The sequence below is a fragment of the Sphaerodactylus townsendi genome, linkage group LG07 (assembly GCF_021028975.2).
Source record: "Sphaerodactylus townsendi isolate TG3544 linkage group LG07, MPM_Stown_v2.3, whole genome shotgun sequence".
In the NCBI taxonomy this organism is placed as follows: Eukaryota; Metazoa; Chordata; class Lepidosauria; order Squamata; family Sphaerodactylidae; genus Sphaerodactylus; species Sphaerodactylus townsendi.
In genome coordinates this window covers 7,603,895-7,622,517 of record NC_059431.1, presented here as the reverse complement: position 1 = coordinate 7,622,517, position 18,623 = coordinate 7,603,895, and positions in this window count along the sequence as shown.

Genomic DNA, 18,623 nt, shown 5'->3' with positions numbered 1-18,623 from the left:
GACAGTTCGGCAGCAATTTGCATCAAACCTGACTCATTACTTTGTGAAGGATTTGGCATGCCAATCAACGGGAAGCGATGCACACTTCTTAGGGGGGGTGGGGAGGAATGGGACCGTAATCCATTTTCCACCAATTGGCAAAGGAAGTCCTTGACAGAAAGGCAAGTGAAAGCCAAAACCAAATGGTAGTTGGCACGTCTCTGTCTTACCATGGATTCTAGTCTGCAAACCCTGGGGACTTGGATTCCAGAGGAAAGTAGATTTATTTCTGAAAGCTGGTGGTGCGTTACAGGCTCGACAGAAATGTAGCTTTCTCCCTTTTTTTCCCATCAAGCCATGAGCAACTTGTTGCAACCCCATAGGTTTTTCAAGCCACGGGAGACTCAGAGGTGGTTTGTAATTACAGTGCTGTGTGGTTTCCGGGCTCTGAAGATGCCAGCCTCTGTGGCTGGCATCTTCAGAGGATCTGATGGTAGGAAAGCAAATGGAGCAGTGGCATAGTGGTTAAGAGCAGGTGCATTCTAATCTGGAGGAACCGGGTTTGATTCCCCGCTCTGCCGCCTGAGCTGTGGAGGCTTATCTGGGGAATTCAGATTAGCCTGTGCACTCCCACACATACCAGCTGGGTGACCTTGGGCTAGTCACAGCTTCTCGGAGCTCTCTCAGCCCCACCTACCTCACAGGGTGTTTGTTGTGAGGGGGGAAGGGCAAGGAGATTGTAAGCCCCTTTGAGTCTCCTGCAGGAGAGAAAGGGGGGATATAAATCCAAACTCCTCCTCTTCTTCTTCTCCTTCTTCTTCTTCTATGGCCATGTTCCAATAGCATTTTCTCCTGACATTTCGCCTGCCTGTGGCTGGCATCTTCAGAGGACCTGATGGTAGTAAAGCAAGTGGACTATATATACCTGTGGAATGTCCAGGGTGGAAGAAAGAACCATTTGCCTGTTTGACAAGTGTAAAGGGTGAAGTTAGCAAGCTTGATTTGCATGTGTTGGGTGGGATCCACCCATTTAGCATGTGAGTAACCATGAAGATAGCATAGTCAATTAGTGAGGGCATCTGCATTGTAGTAGCCTGGCCTTTTGATTCCTTTGATTGCTTACTGTCTGGAGAAATCCTTTGTCTGGGTAGTGTTCATTAGTCACTGTCTTGATTCTTGTGTTTTTCAGTACTGGTAGCCAAATTTTGTTCATTTTCATGGTTTCTTCCTTTCTGTTGAAATTGTCCATGTGCTTGTGGATTTCAATGGCTTGTAATTGCCCTTGGTTTGTAATTGCCTGTCTCTGTGAAGCAACCCTCAACTTCCTATGTAGTCTCCCATGCAAAGACTGACCATTGCAGACCCTGCTTAGCTTCTCAAATTTGATGGAAACAGACTAGCCTGGACTATCCAGGTCAGGATTGGAGTAGTTTATACGACCACAATGAACATGTTGGGGTCAGCCAGATTTGTCTGTCTTTCCCTTTTGTGTCCAAAACAGGGTAAAACAGAATTAAGAGCAATGGACTCTGGTCGGGAGAACTGGGTTTGATTCCCCACTCCTCCATGTGAGTCGCGGACTCTGATCTGATGAACTGGATTTGTTTCCTCGCTCCTTCACATGAAGTCTTCTGGGTGACCTTGGGCCAATCACAGTTGTCTCTGAACTCTCTCAGCCCCACCTACTTCACAAGGTATTTGGTATGGAGAGAGGAAGGGAAGGAGTTTGAAACTGCTTTGGGGAAGTTGGAATATAAATCCAATCTCCTCCTCCTCCTCCTCCAAACTCCTCCTCCTCCAAACTCCTCCTCCTCCAAACTCCTCCTCCTCCAAACTCCTCTTCTTCTTCTTCTTCTTCTTCTTCTTCTTCTTCTTCTTCTTCTTCTTCTTCTTCTTCTTCTTCTTCTTCTTCTTCTTCTTCTTCTTCTTCTTCTTCTTCTTCTTCTTCTCCTCCTCCTCCTCCTCCTCCTCCTCCTCCTCCTCCTCCTCCTCCTCCTCCTCCTCTTCTTCTTCTTTTTCTTTGTCTCCTCCTCCTCTTCCTCCTCCTCTTCTCCTTCTTCTCCTTCTCCTTCTCCTCCTCCTCCTCCTCCTCCTCCTCCTCCTCTTCTCCTCCTCCTCCTCCTCCTCCTCCTCCTCCTCCTCCTCCTCCTCTTCTTCTTCTTCTTCTTCTTCTTCTTCTTCTTCTTCGCACTATACAAACTATAAAATGGATTATGTCCTGTTCCGTATTATCTGACTGATTCCATATTCATCAAAAAAATATCGCTTCCCAGCAACGAATCGCCCTTGGATTTCCTTCTCTCCCCGCGCCCCCATACGAAATGTCATATTACTGTTGAGCCCACCTAAATCCATTTGTGCGCTCTTGCAGCCATTATTTAGGGTCAAAATCAGGGACGGTCTTTAACAGACAAATGATAAAAAAAGAAGAAGCCTGCCTTTGGAAAGTGGCTGCCCAGTTTGAAGACATAAATAATTCATCCGCACCGCAAGGGTAGACCTCACATTAAATTACTCGAGTGTCGTCCATTATGTCATTTGGCCATCGGGAAAGCTCTGTGAATATGTCCAGCTGGGAGATGAAGAGGGGTGGGTTGTTGGTGGTGGGGGGGAAGAGAGACTTGGACTCAGATTCTTTGTGCAGCGTAATACACAGCCATAGATTTGTCACTTGCCTTTATAATTTTGTTGGGTGAGGGAGGGAGAGCTGTTTGCCAGCTCCAAGGCCTAGAGAGTGGAAGCGCTCCGCAGAGATGGACTGCTCAAGGGCAAGATCTGCCCCCTTCCTTCCCCTTCAGAATTTTATTATTCAACGTTTCATATATTTACTCGGAGCGTTTGCTTTATTGGCCATTGTCCGCCCGCTGCGAAAAGGACATCGGCCGCCCCAAAATCCTCTTCACCTCCCGCTTGAACATTCTGACATTCGTGCAGCGAGGGTCTGGTTTTAAATACAAAGAATAATAAACGGCAGCAAACCAATTTCTCGACTGTAAATCGACTGAGTGCTTCGGCAGATCTGAGTTTCAGGGCCGCCGGGGAGGGGGGCGGTATTACCTTCACCAAATTCAGGCCGGCTGACCCCTGCCTCTTGAGAGTCAACAATAGCTAGAAGGGCATTGTTGGATATTTTTTTTGCAGCCAGTCACCCTGTATACACAGAGGAATGTGTTCAGATCTTCGCCGGGCTGCAAACTTTTCCTACCAGCCTAGGAGCCTGGGGGAAACAGGAAAGAAAGAACGTTCAGAGAAACACAAAGGCCACTTTCTCAAGAATTATTCAGAAGAGACTGCTGTTTCTCACATTCTTGGCTTCCTTTGGAGCTTATTTTTTTCGCTATCGTAACAGCAAGGGTGTAATGCCAGGCAGCTATGCCAAGTGGTAGAGTGGCGGTTTAAGCAACAGATCCAGGCTGTATCTGGGTAATACGTATAAGTGTGGCAGGCAAATTTCCACCCTTAAACTAAATCCATTGAGCAGGAGGAGAAAAAAATGGGGGGGGGAGGAAAGGCAGGGAACAGCAGTGGTGTAGGAGGTTAAGAGCTCGTGTATCTGATCTGGAGGAACCGGGTTTGATTCTCCGCTCTGCTGCCTGAGCTGTGGAGGCTTATCTGGGGAATTCAGATTAGCCTGTGCACTCCCACACATGCCAGCTGGGTGACCTTGGGCTTCTTCTTCTTCTTCTTCTTCTTCTTCTTCTTCTTCTTCTTCTTCTTCTTCTTCTTCTTCTTCTTCTTCTTCTTCTTCTTCTTCTTCTTCTTCTTCTTCTTCTTCTTCTTCTTTTCTTCTTCTTCTTCTTCTTCTTCTTCTTCTTCTTCTTCTTCTTCTTCTTCTTCTTCTTCTTCTTCTTCTTCCAGGTTGGGATCCCTCCCACACTACAGAGATGAGTTTTAACAAGACCATTTTAACATGACCACACTCTCAAGAAAAGATAGTTTGGCAAAATATTTTTTTTTAAAAAACACACATGCCTCTATCCCAAAACGCTCCAGCATTTGACCCTCCCTAGACTCAAGGATGCAATGGGTTCTTTTCCACCATGAATGGCATTTCTCCTTCAGAAGGAGAGCTCTCAGGTCCAAAGTCTGCTGCAACCTGGAAGGAGCTCATTCATAAAATGTCCACAAACCATCCTCATAGAGCAAATAGCATCGAGTTGAAGCAATCAATAGCATAACCCTTTGTTAAGGGGCGTTGGAAAGGGGCAAGGCAAACTTTTGTTTGCATCAATATTATGGACGTTCTGTGAGGACACCAGAGCATTGACTGTTCCCATCGTGCTCTTCTGCCACGATCACAGTGGGCAAAGCAGTTTGTGCTCAGGCAAAAAACCCCTGGGATTTTCTGTGGGCAAATGATTCCAATTTCAAATTGCCATCAGGGAATTTTATTAAATGTTGTAATAATCAGTTGTCTAAATTATTGTTTTATGACCGTTGTTGAACCACGTATGCTAGCAGCTCTGACCCCAACTTAGGCCAGGGAGGGCAGAGTATTAAATAAAATCAAAATCAAAAATAAATACAATGTTTTGGATGTCGAGCTGGATGTGACTCACAGCATCCACACCGCTCTTGGGATATCCCATAATCTCTGTGGTCTGTGCAACAGAGATTGGGGAAATTCCTAGAGTACCCCTGGAAGTAATGTCGCAGCCTTCGTGACGCTCTTCGCTCACCAAGGGGGCAACCTAACCAGAGCTGCTGGGAGTTGTAATTTTCTCAGCTTCCCAAATTAAATAGGAAGGCTGAGAAAACTACAATGTCTATCGATTCTGGCAGGATGTCACGCTGGGCAAGTTTGGGGAGAGTAATTTGGAGAAAACATAGTTCTCAGCCAGGGGCTGTCCTTTCCCTCAAGACCCATCTGCTATGGATGGTTACCCTACTCTCTTTGGAAAGAAAAGTGTCATGGCCAGTGGTGAGATTCAAATAATTTAACAACTGGTTCTGGCGGTGGGATTCAAATTATTTAACCACTGGTTTGTTTACAAGCACTATTTTAACAATCGGTTCTGCCGAAGTGGTGTGAAAAATGTAAAGTGATGCACATAGGGACAAAAAATCCAAACTTCACATACACACTACAAGGGTCAGTCACAGACCAGGAAAGGGATTTGGGCGTCTTAGTTGATAGTTCCATGGGAATGTCAACTCAATGCATGGCAGCTGTGAAAAAGGCAAACTCTATGCTGGGGATCATTAGAAAAGTAATTGATAATAAAACTGCAAAGATTGTCATGCCCTTATATGAAGCAGAGGTGCGATTGCACTAGGAGTACTGTGTTCAGTTCTGGTCGCCACATCTCAAAAAGGATATTGAAGTGATAGAAAAAGTGCAGAGAAGGGCAACGAGGATGATTGAGGGACTGGAGCACCTTCCTTATGAGGAGAGGCTGCAGTGTTTGGGACTCTTTAGTTTGGAGAGGAGACGTCTGAGGGGGGATATGATTGAAGTCTATAAAATTATGCATGGGGTAGAAAATGTTGACAGAGATAAATTTTTCTCTCTTTCTCACAATACTAGAACCAGGGGGCATTCATTGAAAATGCTGGGGGGAAGAATTAGGACTAATAAAAGGAAACACTTCTTCACGCAACGTGTGATTGGTGTTTGGAATATGCTGCCACAGGAGGTGGTGATGGCCACTAACCTGGATAGCTTTAAAAGGGGCTTGGACAGATTGATGGAGGAGAAGTCGATCTATGGCTACCAATCTTGATCCTCTTTGATCTGAGATTGCAAATCCCTTAATTGTAAATTTCGTTGTGCGTGCACAATGACAATAAAGCGAGTGTGGAGGAGATCTCGTGACGAGGCCGCGCGAACATCCTATAGGACGTTTATGAAAGCCTATGAGATGGCGACGAAGGAAGCGAAGAGGACTTTCTTCTCCTCCTCCCTCGCATCCGCTAGCTCTCGCCCGGCACAATTATTTTGTATAATTCGGACTTTAACCTCCCTATCGGAGAGGTCTTCAAATCCACAATTGAGTATTAGCTGTGAGGCCTTTATGAGCTTTTTTGTGGATAAGGTAGCGTCGCTCCGCCAGGATCTCTCCCCCACGTTAGCTACAATTAGTGAACTGGAGGCTCCCTTGCCGTCTTCAGGCCCTTGTTTGGCCCAGTTTTCCCTGCTCTCTGAAGCCGCTGTTGACAGGACCTTAGCTGCTGTTAGACCAACTACCTGTCCTCTGGATCCGTGCCCCTCCTGGCTTGTAAAAACCTGCAGGGCGGAGCTACGACCCCATCTGTTGAGTATCATCAATGGCTCCCTTGAGCAAGGAGTCTTCCCAGATGGGTTGAAGGAGGCAGTGGTCCACCCACTCTTAAAAAGACCATCGTTAGATCCGAGAGATCTGGCCAATTACCGCCCCGTTTCGAATCTTTCGTTTCTGGGGAAGGTAATTGAGAGAGTGGTGCTGGAGCAGCTTCAAGGTTTTCTGGATGACGCATCGGCTTTCGACCCCTTCCAGACCAGCTTCCGTGCTGGCCATGGGACGGAGACTGTTCTTGTCGCCGTCACAGATACACTCCGTATCCAGCTTCACCGAGGCGGATTGGCGCTGCTGGTATTGTTAGATCTCACCGCAGCGTTTGATGTGGTCGATCATGACCTTTTGACCCACCGCCTGGCCACTTCCGCGGTACGGGGCACTGTCCTTCAGTGGATTGCCTCGTTTCTCCGGGGTCAAAGTCAGCAAGTGAGGTGCGGGGATTTGGCCTCCCGGAAGTGCCCGCTTGATTGCGGTGTACCCCAGGGGGCTTTACTATCCCCGCTGCTATTTAATATCTATATGCGACCCCTTGCTCAACTGGTACGGAGTTTTGGGCTGAGTTGTCACCAGTACGCTGATGACACGCAGCTCATTCTGTTGATGGAGTGGGGAGCGGTCGCCGCCCCTGCGGCTCTCCAGCACTGTTTGGAGGCGGTTGCTGGTTGGTTGCGGCAGAGCAGGTTAAAACTAAATCCATCGAAGACGGAGATCCTCTGGCTTGGCCGCGAGGGAGAGAACGGGTCTTTCCAGCCGCCGGTGTGGGAGGGGGTCACATTGGCGCCGACCCCCTCCGTGCGCAACCTGGGGGTCCACCTGGATTCGTCTCTTTCAATGGAGACCCAGGTGGCCCATACAACCCGGGTTGCTTTTTTCCACCTTCGTCAGGCCCGACGGCTGGCCCCTTTTCTCTCCCAAGCGGACCTAGCCACTGTGATCCACGCAACGGTCACCTCCAGGTTAGACTATTGTAACTCGCTCTACACGGGCCTTCCCTTGCGTTTGCTCCGGAGACTAAAGTTGGTTCAACATGCAGCGGCGCGCTTACTCACAGGCAGCACCATCTACGATCATATTCAGCCTGTGTTGCGTCAGCTGCATTGGCTCCCGATGGAGTTCCGGATCATCTTCAAGGTATTGGTGTTGACCTTCAAGGCCTTATGCGGCCTGGGACCCTCGTACTTTCGAGACCGCATCACCCCATACGTCCCGGCACGGCCCCTCCGTTCTGCGGAGGCCAATTTATTAGTGGTCCCTGGCCCCTCAATGATGCGGCTGGCCTCCACACAGGCCAGGGCCTTTACAGCTCTGGCCCCAGCCTGGTGGAACACTCTTCCTCCGGCTGTCCGGGCCCTGCGGGACCTTAACGAGTTCCGCAGGGCCTGTAAAACGGAGCTGTTCCGCTGGGCCTTTGGAGAGTCCAGCCGCTGAAATGGTGCCCCCCCCAGTTGGCCCCCAGTTGGTTCTTATATCTGGGCCTACCATCTAACGTGACTCTCCGCCTCCCCCTCTCTTTTCTCGGGGAGAATTTTAAAATTGGGGTTGGCGGACGCCTCTTTTTATTGCTATCGCTGTTTTAATGGTTTTAGTAACTTAATTTATATTTTTGTGTTGTACACCGCCCAGAGCCCTTCGGGGATGGGGCGGTATAAAAGTCTAAGTAATAAATAAATAAATAAATAAATATAAATGCTTATGCTTATGCTTAACAGTCCAGGTGCTCGGGAGCAGCAGCAGAAGGCCACTGCTTCCACATCTTGCACGTGAGCTCCCAAAGGCACCTGGTGGGCCACTGCGAGTAGCAGAGAGCTGGACTAGATGGACTCTGGTCTGATCCAGCTGGCTTGCTCTTATGTTCTTATGTTCTTAACCGGCTGAATCCCACCACTGGTCGTGGCCTAGGAAGACAGCTGGGTAGTCTGCTGGGTAATAGTTTGCATTTTCAGAGCAATTTAAGTTATATTGAACAGGATTCATCTTGACTTGTAATGGGTGCCGGCTTTTTGAATAGGGAAGATGTGTTTTTCAGGTTTTCCATTCAAAAAATTGCCATCAACATTATCTGCAAGTAGCATTCCCTGATTAAAAAGTGGGGCAGGGGTTGCCATTCCTCCGCTACGGACAGGTAATTTGTAGTCTGGCCCTTCGGTAGTTATAAGCCTTGAGCCTGTATAAGCATAAGAGTTATTTCTGGGTCAAGAAACAATCCCCCCCCACACACACAACATCTCCATCTCCTTCCGTTCCTCCAGTTTCTCCATCTCCAGTGCATAGTGCTTTGTCTCCTATTTCTTTGCGGTCCGTAATAGCGCCGTAATCTAATTGACTCCCCTTTACTATGAAGCTTTAAAAATAAGCCGGGGACTCATAAAACTATTCCCCTCTACTGATTCAATAGGCAGCCTAATAGAAAACAATTATCTGGAACAATAAAAAGAAAGATCCAATAAGACTGGGACATTAATATTTGTATCAAAAGAATGCATCTTGTAATTGAGACGACTGGGCGTAGCGCAAAGGGTTGTTGTGAGCCCCTCGCCCGCTTCCCTTCCAAGTGGCGAAAGTCATCTTTTAGATCCTCAACCTCGACTAGGTAGAAGTCCAGGGTAGCCATCATAACACTGATTGTTTGGGAGCATAGAGGAAGAAGAAGAAGAAGAAGAAGAAGAAGAAGAAGAAGAAGAAGAAGAAGAAGAAGAAGAAGAAGAGGAGGAGGAGGAGGAGGAGGAGGAGGAGGAGGAGGAGGAGGAGGAGGAGGAGGAGGAGGAGGAGGAGGAGGAGGAGGAGTTTGGGTTTATACACTACCTTTTCTCTCCTTTAAGAAGACTCAAGGTGGCTTACAAGCTCCTTTCCCTTCCTTTCCCCATAACAGTTCTTTCAGAACTCTCTCAGCCTCACCTACTTTCTGCACAGCAAAATTATACCTGTGTTCCACTGGGGTTTTTTTAACCTGTGTCTATTTTATCCCAGGGTGTCCATCCACATGGCTTCCCATTTTTTGAAGGAATCCACAGAAGACCAGGAGGAAATATTACAACTTCTCTTTCACAAACCTGGGACTTCTGTATTTACTTCAGAAACATGACTAAGCATGCCCAGTGTCCAATGTTCTGATTGGCTGTTGTTTTTGAGTGGCAGCTTGAATGAATATCAGGCGGGGAGGTCAAGCAGTTGGGCGGGAAAAATAAACCAGTCCTACTCTAAATAGGTTTTTGCACAGTAACAGGCTGTAGCAGGCTCACCCTGGGATTTTTTAAAGAACCTCCAATTTGGCGGTTTTTGAATACTTTTGAATACAAGCTTGTTTTCTGCTGCTTCTGAGACCCGGACCAGGAGTAATGAGTTCAAGGAGAAGGAAAAGAGATTCCACCTAAACATCAGGAAAAACCTCCTGACAACAAGTGAAATGCGCTACCTCAGGGTGTGGTGGAGGTTTTTCAACAGAGACTGGATGGCCATCTGTTAGGAGAGCTTTGATTATGTGTTTCTGCATGGCAGGGGAATTGGACTTGATGACCCTTGGGGTCTCTTCCTATGATTCTATTGTTCTATCACCTGGGAGCATCCAAAGTGGTAGGAGGACATGTGTGAACAGAGTTTCACTGGTTGTGTGTCAGGGTGTGGCTGGTGCCAAGCAAAGTCTTTCTGAACCTGGTAGAGGCTGTCCGGCACATCAGGTTGTCACCGCAGGTTTGGGGTACAGACCCAGAGGCAAATGAGCCAAACCGACAACAGAATAAAATTAAAGAAATAATTTTATTCAGACCAACAAGGGCCTCCGCTAGAATCAGGAGAGTCGCGCTCAACTGAACAAAACCAGGGGTTTTTTAAGGGTACAAGCCAGAGTACATCAAAGGAAATTAAATGACCAATTGGTGCAGATATCATTACAATGAAAGTGTCATAATTAAGTCATCAATATGCCAATATGCCAGGCGATAGTTCTTGATGTTCCCAAACATGCAGAGATTTAGATTCGTAGTTTGACCTGATTTAGCATATTTCACGCTATTGACCTCCTGTTCTTGGGATGTTTCTATTCCCTTGTCTAAATGTGCCTTTTATGGCCCTGACTTAAACTAAACAAAGGAAACTAACTATTGGCACTTCTCTGGAGAAACTCAGAATCCTGGTGCCAGGGAGGGTTTGTTTTTAGGCAAAAGGCAGGACTTCTTCTCTTTATCATTAAGATGCCTAAATTCCTGGGCATGAATTAGAACATAGGTGTCAGACTCATGGCCCTCCAGTTGTCATGGACTTACAGTTCCCATCAGCCCCTGCCAGCATCATGCTGGCAGGGGGTGATGGGAACTGTAGTCCATAACATCTGGAGGGCCACGAGTTTGACACCTGTGATTTAGAACAAAAGGGTATTCTGATGACCCTATGAATTCCATTAGGCCGAATGCTAATAGACTAGGTCAGATAGCCTACGTGGCCTCTCGCTCCGCAGATTATGGCTGCTGCCATCCGGGCTCTGGCTAGAAAAAAGGAAAAATCTATTTTTCTGATATGTGCCTACAAGGTGAAGGGAACAGGGGTAGCACGTTCTACGCTGGTGATGATAGACAAAGCCAGCAGAACTTGCTGGCTGAGTTGTCCGTCAGGGTGGGTCTGCCAGAAAAGGCAGCTATGGGCAGTCTGCCTTTGCACAGCCTGGCCGTTGAGCTATGTTAGCGTATTTAAAGAGGAGGCAGACCCGTTTAAATAATTAAATAAACCCGTTAAACCCGAGCTGTCACCTTCCTTGAACAGGTGCTGCGGGCAGACTTGTTTCTATGATGTTGGGCCTCTGCTGGACCAATCACAGATGCTCGTCGTTAACAGCCCAATCCAAAGGGAAACCGCAGTTCAGCAGCGGCGGGGGACGTCGCCACCCAATTCCAGGCAGCGTGGGAAGGGTGGGGAGAGAAATCTGGCCACCTGAAGAATCCCAAAGCGAAGACTGACTTACGCCACACTTTGGTGGTATAGGTTGACTGCTGGGATAGGGGGCATTCCCAGCCTGACGTCCTTTGTAATATGATTGAAGTCTATAAAATTATGCATGGGGTAGAAAATGTTGACAGAGATGAGTTTTTCTCTCTTTCTCCCAATACTAGAACCAGGGGGCATTCATTGAAAATGCTGGGGGGGGGGGGAGAATAAGGACTAATAAAAGGAAACACTTCTTCACGCAACGTGTGATTGGTGTTTGGAATATGCTGCCACAGGAGGTGGTGATGGCCACTCACCTGGATAGCTTTAAAAGGGGCTTGGACAGATTTATGGAGGAGAAGTCGATCTGTGGCTACCAATCTTGATCCTCCTTGATCTCAGATTGCAAATGCCTTAGCAGACCAGGTGCTCGGGAGCAGCAGCAGCACCAGAAGGCCCTTGCTTTCACATCCTGCATGTGAGCTCCCAAAGGCACCTGGTGGGCCACTGCGAGTAGCAGAGTGCTGGACTAGATGGACTCTGATCTGATCCAGCAGGCTTGTTCTTATGTTCTTATGTTCTTGCCATAACATGCTTCTGAAAATGTCTGCCACAGATGCAGGCAAAATTTTAGAAGCAAAAAATACCAAACCACAGCCATATAACTTAGAAACCTTTGACAGCCAGTTGATTCTGGCCATGAAAGCCTTCCACAATATAAATATTTAGGAGACTCAAAGGGGCTGACAATCTCCTTGCCCTTCCCCCCTCACAACAAACACTCTGTGAGGTAAGTGGGGCTGAGAGAGCTCCGGAAAGCTGTGACTAGCCCAAGGTCACCCAGCTGGTGTGTGTGGGAGTGCACAGGCTAATCTGAATTCCCCAGATAAGCCTCCACAACTCAAGCAGCAGAGCTGGGAATCAAACCAGTTCCTCCAGATCAGAGTGCACCTGCTCTGTATTAGATGTATTTCATTTGTATTGCAAGACACTCCGTAAGGAAGAAAGCCGGCTAATAAACGTTTAAAATAAATCTTTACAAAATTAAAAAGGTCCTATTTTTCATAGCTTTGCTTAGGTCTTACAAACTGAAGGTTTCCTTGACTCAATGAATCTCACTTTGGTTTTTTGTCATTTCCTGTCAGCCTTCAGCATTTCCTAGTGTTATTGTCCTTTCCAATGAGTCTTGTCTTCTGATGATTTGACTCTTACCCCTCAGTGGTCCCAATACGCCCAACTTTCCAAGTTGTCTTTAAAAATATATTTGATTTTTTTAAAAAAACAAACACCTTCCTCGTATCTCTGTTTTATAAGGTAAAATACAAGCAGTTTTATCAGCATTAACACTGATTGGCTTCCATTAGCCTTTTGCCTTCTAATAAAATTTATGATACCTTTCAGGAATGCAATTTGATAGAAAGCGACGCGATTGCACCCCGCTTAGATATCTCTCCAGCATCTCTTCTAACAATAATGTGATAATTTTATGCATGAAATAGCAGGAGTGGTGTAGATAGTTCTAATACTGTGCATTTGTTTTTTTTTAAAAAAACCTTGCTGTACAAAGAGTGAGGGAGGGAGCGGAATAGAGGCAACGCTTCATACTTTTGAAAAAGGGTAATTAGGATTTCTCCCCACGCTCCTGCCAGGAAGACTGGTGTTTCTTTTTTTTATTATAATTTAGTTCAGGTTGTACTAAAATATATGTGTTAAAAAAAATCCTGGATTGCAGAGCCTCCTCCAACTGGGAAATTATAGAAATGGCACTGGCATCCAATACTAGAGAAGAAGGAGTTTGGATTTATACCCCACCTTTCTGTCCTGCAAGGAGACTCAAGGCAGCTTACAAACTCCTTTTCCCTTCTTCTCCCCACAAGAGACACCTTGTGAGGTGGGTGAGGCTGAAAGAGTTCTGAGAGAACTGTGACTGGCCCAAGGTCACCCAGCAGGCTTCATATGAAGGAGCGGGGAAACAAATTCAGTTCACCTGATCAGAGTCCACCACTGATATGGAGGAGTGGAGAAACAAAGTTGGTTCTCCAGATTAGAGTCCACTGCTCTTAATCACTATACCACACTCGCACTAGTACATTAGGCCTTTTGGAGGGGGGGGGGCAGGAGTTGTAAGCAACTGGATCACTCCTTTTGCTAAGAGGTGCCCTGAAGACACAGGGGTCAAAGACTGGCATGGGAGTAAGACATTGCTCCCCCCCAACATGAGAGCTGTGGGATCCATCTTGTGTGCCAAATGTGGACAGGAAGCTGGTTGGCCGCTGAATTTTTCCTCTGGCCCTAAGGTGTGGCTGGCTGAACAATGGAGCCAGCTTCACTCCACTTGTCACCCTACGGCCCCTTCCGGACACACGAGGCGACTCAGGTTCGACTCGTGTCGGCGGAGTTGTACCTCAACTCGAGTCCTCCCGTTCCTCCGCACAGCAGCCGACTCGTGTCTCCAGAGCCGAGCTCAGAGGGCGGGACCACCTCCCTGCGCTGCGTTCCGATTGGTTGCTGAGTCCCCCGTTCTGTGCATGCCCAAAGCTTTTCGCGCCGCCATGAGTCTCCCCTTCTGCGCATGGGCGAAATACTTAGCTGTGATTGGCTACATGGCAGAGTCGAGTGACGGAGATTCCGCACTCCGTCAGCTTCGGCTCGAGCGCAACCCGAGTCTGCCAGTCAACTCAACTCCCCAGTAGAGTCGAGAAATTCAATGGTGAGAGGGAGGTGAGTCGAGTCAGACACGAGTCCGACGCTATATCTGTGCGGAGGACTCGGGTCGGACTCAAGTCAATCTTAGGTTGACTCCGACAATGCGGAAGGGCCCTAAGTTTATCCCTTCGTCTCAATAGAGGATGCTAGTGTAACCTACTTATCCTTGGCCACATCAATCTCCATTGGAGACTTAGGAAATAATCTATGACAGCACCCTGTGGCTTAACAAACCAATATGAAATTGCTTGAACAAATTAACAAACTTTTAATCTTAACACAACTTTCTATCATTTAAGGATAAATAATAGTGAATATATAGTGAGTATATATATACAGCACAACTCAATTGTACAAAATCTTCAGTGCTGTTTTAAGAAAAAGCACTCAGAACAGTTTCCACCACTAACAGTGTCCAATAACGAAAGAATAGCAATAAAGTCCAAACTATTAATCAAGCAGGGCTTCTTTCTTCAATCTGGCCTTCTGCATCTGATGTAGCTGCTGAAGGTCTTCCTTCAATTTGGGCCTGTAAAAAAATAAGTCATTCCCTCAATTTAGCTGTAGGCCTTCCTTCTCCTACTGCAGGCCAGATCAACTGAGGAGGGTGGAGCTCTTGCAGTTGGTAATAAGTAAGCAAGCTTACCAACTGCACATGCTCAGTGAGCTTTTATCCCCTGGGCCCTAAGATCCAACAAAACCAAAAAAAAATACTAAAATGGCATGGGTTACATTAGCATCTAGGTAGGATCAAAGGATCCCCCCCCCCCCAGAATTACAGCTTGCCTCCAGACTCCAGAGCTCTGTTTCTCAGGAGGAAAATGGCTCCTCTGGAGGATCCATTTTCAAATTTCCAAGAGTTTCCAAACCTGGAGCTGGCCAGACTACCCAACCCATCCTCAGAATAGACTCCCGGAAAAAAAACTTTAAATTGACTCTTAGGCCCCTTCCGCACACGCAGAATAATGCGTTTTCAAACCACTTTCACAACTGTTTGCAAGTGGATTTTGCTATTCTGCACAGCTTCAAAGAGCACTGAAAGCAGTTTGAAAGTGCATTGTTCTGCATGTGTGGAAGGAGCCTTGTTAGCCCCCTTCCAGTCCATGGGGAACAGAGGCCCTTTCCGCACGGGTGATAAAGAGCACCCCAGGGACGCTAAAACAGTGTCCCTGGGGAGGGGTTAGCACCTCGCCACCTCGCCACCCCCGAGCGGCGTGAAGACGCTGCTTCCGAACCTCGCTCCCCCAGCAAGGTTTTTCGGAAGCAGCGAACGGCAGTGCAAACGGCAGCGGCTGGAAGGCGCCATTTCCCCTGCACCGTCCCTGAATGCTTACCTCATCTCCTAGCTTCCGTCTCGTTGCAGAGGCCAGGGGACACGCCCCCCTGGCCTGCGACTCCAGAGCCGTCGTTCTAGCCTGCGGGAGCGTGTCCCCTGGCCTCTGCAATGAGCTGGAAGCCAGGAGACGAGGTAAGCATTCAGCGACAGCACAGCCTGTGCGAAGGCTGTGCCGCTGCCTGCCACCCTCCTGGGACCGTCCATGTGTAACCGCCATGCTCAGAATGGGTTGACCCAGAAAGGGGAGGAGACTCAAAGCAGCAAGAGGCTGCAGTCCTTATGTAGTTTGGAGGAGGCAAGGCTACCAGACTCGGACCTTGATTTGTATAAGCCCTTAACACCTTGTTAAGGTAACTGCAATGTTGTTGGGAACTACTGGGAAGGTAGTTGTTTGTTTTTGCTATGTTATCAATGTTGGAGTTTATTGTTTCAGGGCTTCTTTTTATGTTTGCAATGGGTGAGAGTTCTCCTGGAAACCTCCATCGTGTTGAATCCTGTTCACCAAGCCCTTGGAGTCTTCAGGAGCCAACCCACTTGCAAAGAAGAATTGGACCTGGCAGTATCAGTAGACTGTAAATAGAAGGACTTGAAAATGCAACCTGAACGGGACCTTGAAGTGTGATGTTATATGTTGATGTTATATGTTAAGAAAGTAAACCATTTTGTTTTTAAAAATTGTTGTTGCAAACTCATTCCAAGTTCTGCCCCACAGAACCCACATGCGAATGGTCCCGTGTGTGTGTGTCAGCATTGTATATGCCGACGCACTCCCGCACCATTGCGGTGCGGCAACAGCCAGAGTTTCTGACATTTGTATCTGTACTAAACTACAGAGGCCAGTTCCTTTAGAGGCAATGGCTGCTCTGGAAGGCGGAGTCTATGGCACGATATCCGGCTGAGGTACCACCCCTCCCCATAGGCTCCACCCTCCAATTTTCAAGGATTCCCCAACAAAGATGCAGCAACCCTAGGACTATTCCAATTTTAGAAACTGGTTTGGGCTTTAATTCTTTCCTCTGCAGTCCTTTCCCCCCCTCCCAACTGCACTAAAAAAATTCAATAGAAATATTATCATTTAAATTGATGCCTGGTGGTGCATTGAATGGCATTAAAGCCATGTTGAAATGCCATAAATGAAACTCAAAAACCAGGAACAGACGTAAAAAAAAAATAAACAAAAAGAGAGCAAAACTGAATATTTCACAAGGACAATGTATGAAATTGTTTTTTAAAAAGGTATATTGGTATAGCCCTAGTTCAAGGGTTTCTGACTCTTTTGAGCCTGCAGCCATATATGGAATCCTGAGATGGCATGATGGGCACAGTAACAAAATGGCTATCATAAAATGGCTGCCAAAAGAGGCGGAGGCAGCCACTGAATGATTACCACGGCTTAACTTCAGTAACCGTGCAGTTTATTGTTGATGGCTTTCACAGCCGGAATCACTGGAGTGTTGTGTGGTTTCCGGGGTGTATGGCCGTATTCTAACATCAGGAGAGAATGCTGCTAGAACACGGCCATACAGCCTGGAAACCACACAGCACACCAACAGTGCAGTTCCTTGTGCTGCATAGTCAATCAAAGCTCCAATAGCCAATCAGAAGCCTTGCTGGATAAAAGCCCTACCTGCTCTTGCCCACTTCCTTAAAATACTTGGCAAGCACCAGACAGGTTTCAACATCTATCTATCTATCTATCTATCTATCTATCTATCTATCTATCTATCTATCTATCTATCTATCTATCTATCTATCTATCTATCTATCTATCTATCTATCTATCTATCTATCTATCTATCTATCTATCTATCTATCTATCTATCTATCTATCTATCTATCTATCTATCTATCTATCTATCTATCTATCTATCTATCTATCTATCTATCTATCTATCTATCTATCATCTTCATCATCATCATCATAATCATCTTCCTTCCTTCCTTCCTTCCTTCCTTCCTTCCTTCCTTCCTTCCTTCCTTCCTTCCTTCCTTCCTTCCTTCCTTCCTTCCTTCCTTCCTTCCTTCCTTCCTTCCTTCCTTCCTTCCTTCCTTCCTTCCTTCCTTCCTTCCTTCCTTCCTGCTTGCCTGCCTGCCTGCCTGCCTGCCTGCCTGCCTGCCTGCCTAGAAGAAGAAGAAGAAGAAGAAGAAGAGGAGGAGGAGGAGGAGGAGGAGGAGGAGGAGGAGGAGGAGGAGGAGTGGGGCTGAGAGAGTTCTGGAAGAACTGTGACTAGCCCAAGGTCACCCAGCAGGAATATAGAAGTGCAGAAACACATCTGGTGAAACAGATAAGCCTCTGCAGCTCAGGTGGAGGAGTGAGGAATCAAACCCAGATGAGGTTCTCCAGATTAGAATCCACCTGCTCTCAACCACTACACCCCTACACCTACCTACCTGCATTTATACCCCCCCTTTCCTTATAGTTCAAGGCTCACTCATTTCCTGGTGAGCTCTATTTTAACTGGTTTCCTTTAAGATGAAATATAGCCTGTGTCAAAGCCTTTCCTGAAGATTAGCATATCTGACTGGCACAAGGCATTTGTACGACAGGCAGAAAATCCAAACCCTCCATTAAAAATACAACAAATGAGAGCATCGACCCTTGAACCCAATCCGGTGATGATGCCCCATAGCCATCCAGGAAAACTTGTAAGATCCAAAGTTCTCACAAACTGTTTGTTGCTATTCTGGCTTCTGTTGCTAGTTTTCTTTTTCAAGCACTGGTTGGCTCCTGCCTGCCCCCCTCCCACCTTTAGCTAGCTTCATCTGCCAACCGCAGCTCCCATTACCTGTCAAAAAAGCCCCGATGCAATGTTTGTTTTGTGCTCGCCTGAGCAAGCCTGTCTAAGGTGTTCGGGGAGATCCAGGTAGCACCCCTGCTGTGCAGCATCCGCAGCTTGTCTACGAGCAAAAGGAAGCCTGTTCAGAGAGCTACTCTTTTGATTCCCCCCCCCACCCCCGAACGCCTGTTTTCCAATCTACGCAGGACTCTGCTCAGCCAGGCATTCGCTATGCGGTGCCTTCTTTGGAGGAAATATGCTTCTTTTGACTGTTTCCCTCACTTGGCGGGGGGGTGGGGGGGAGAGGAAGAGCAAAGAGACATGAACTTAAACTACAACAATTAGTATTATTGGCCAGGTACAGAGTCTGAGAGGCCCTGTTGTAGAATTTGCCTCCCATGTTATCAGACTGGCCTATGGTAGGTTGGGGGAACCCTGTTTAAAGATGGCTGTGTCTCTACCCATCTCTGCCAACCCTTGGGGCAGAGGTGGGATCCAGCAGGTTCTCACGGGTTCCCGAGAGTAGGTTACTAATTATTTGAGTGTGCCGAGAGGGTGTTACTAATTGGTGATTTTGCCATGTGATTTTTGCCTTAGTTGCACCCCTCCTCTCAGCAGTAGCGCGCAGAACTT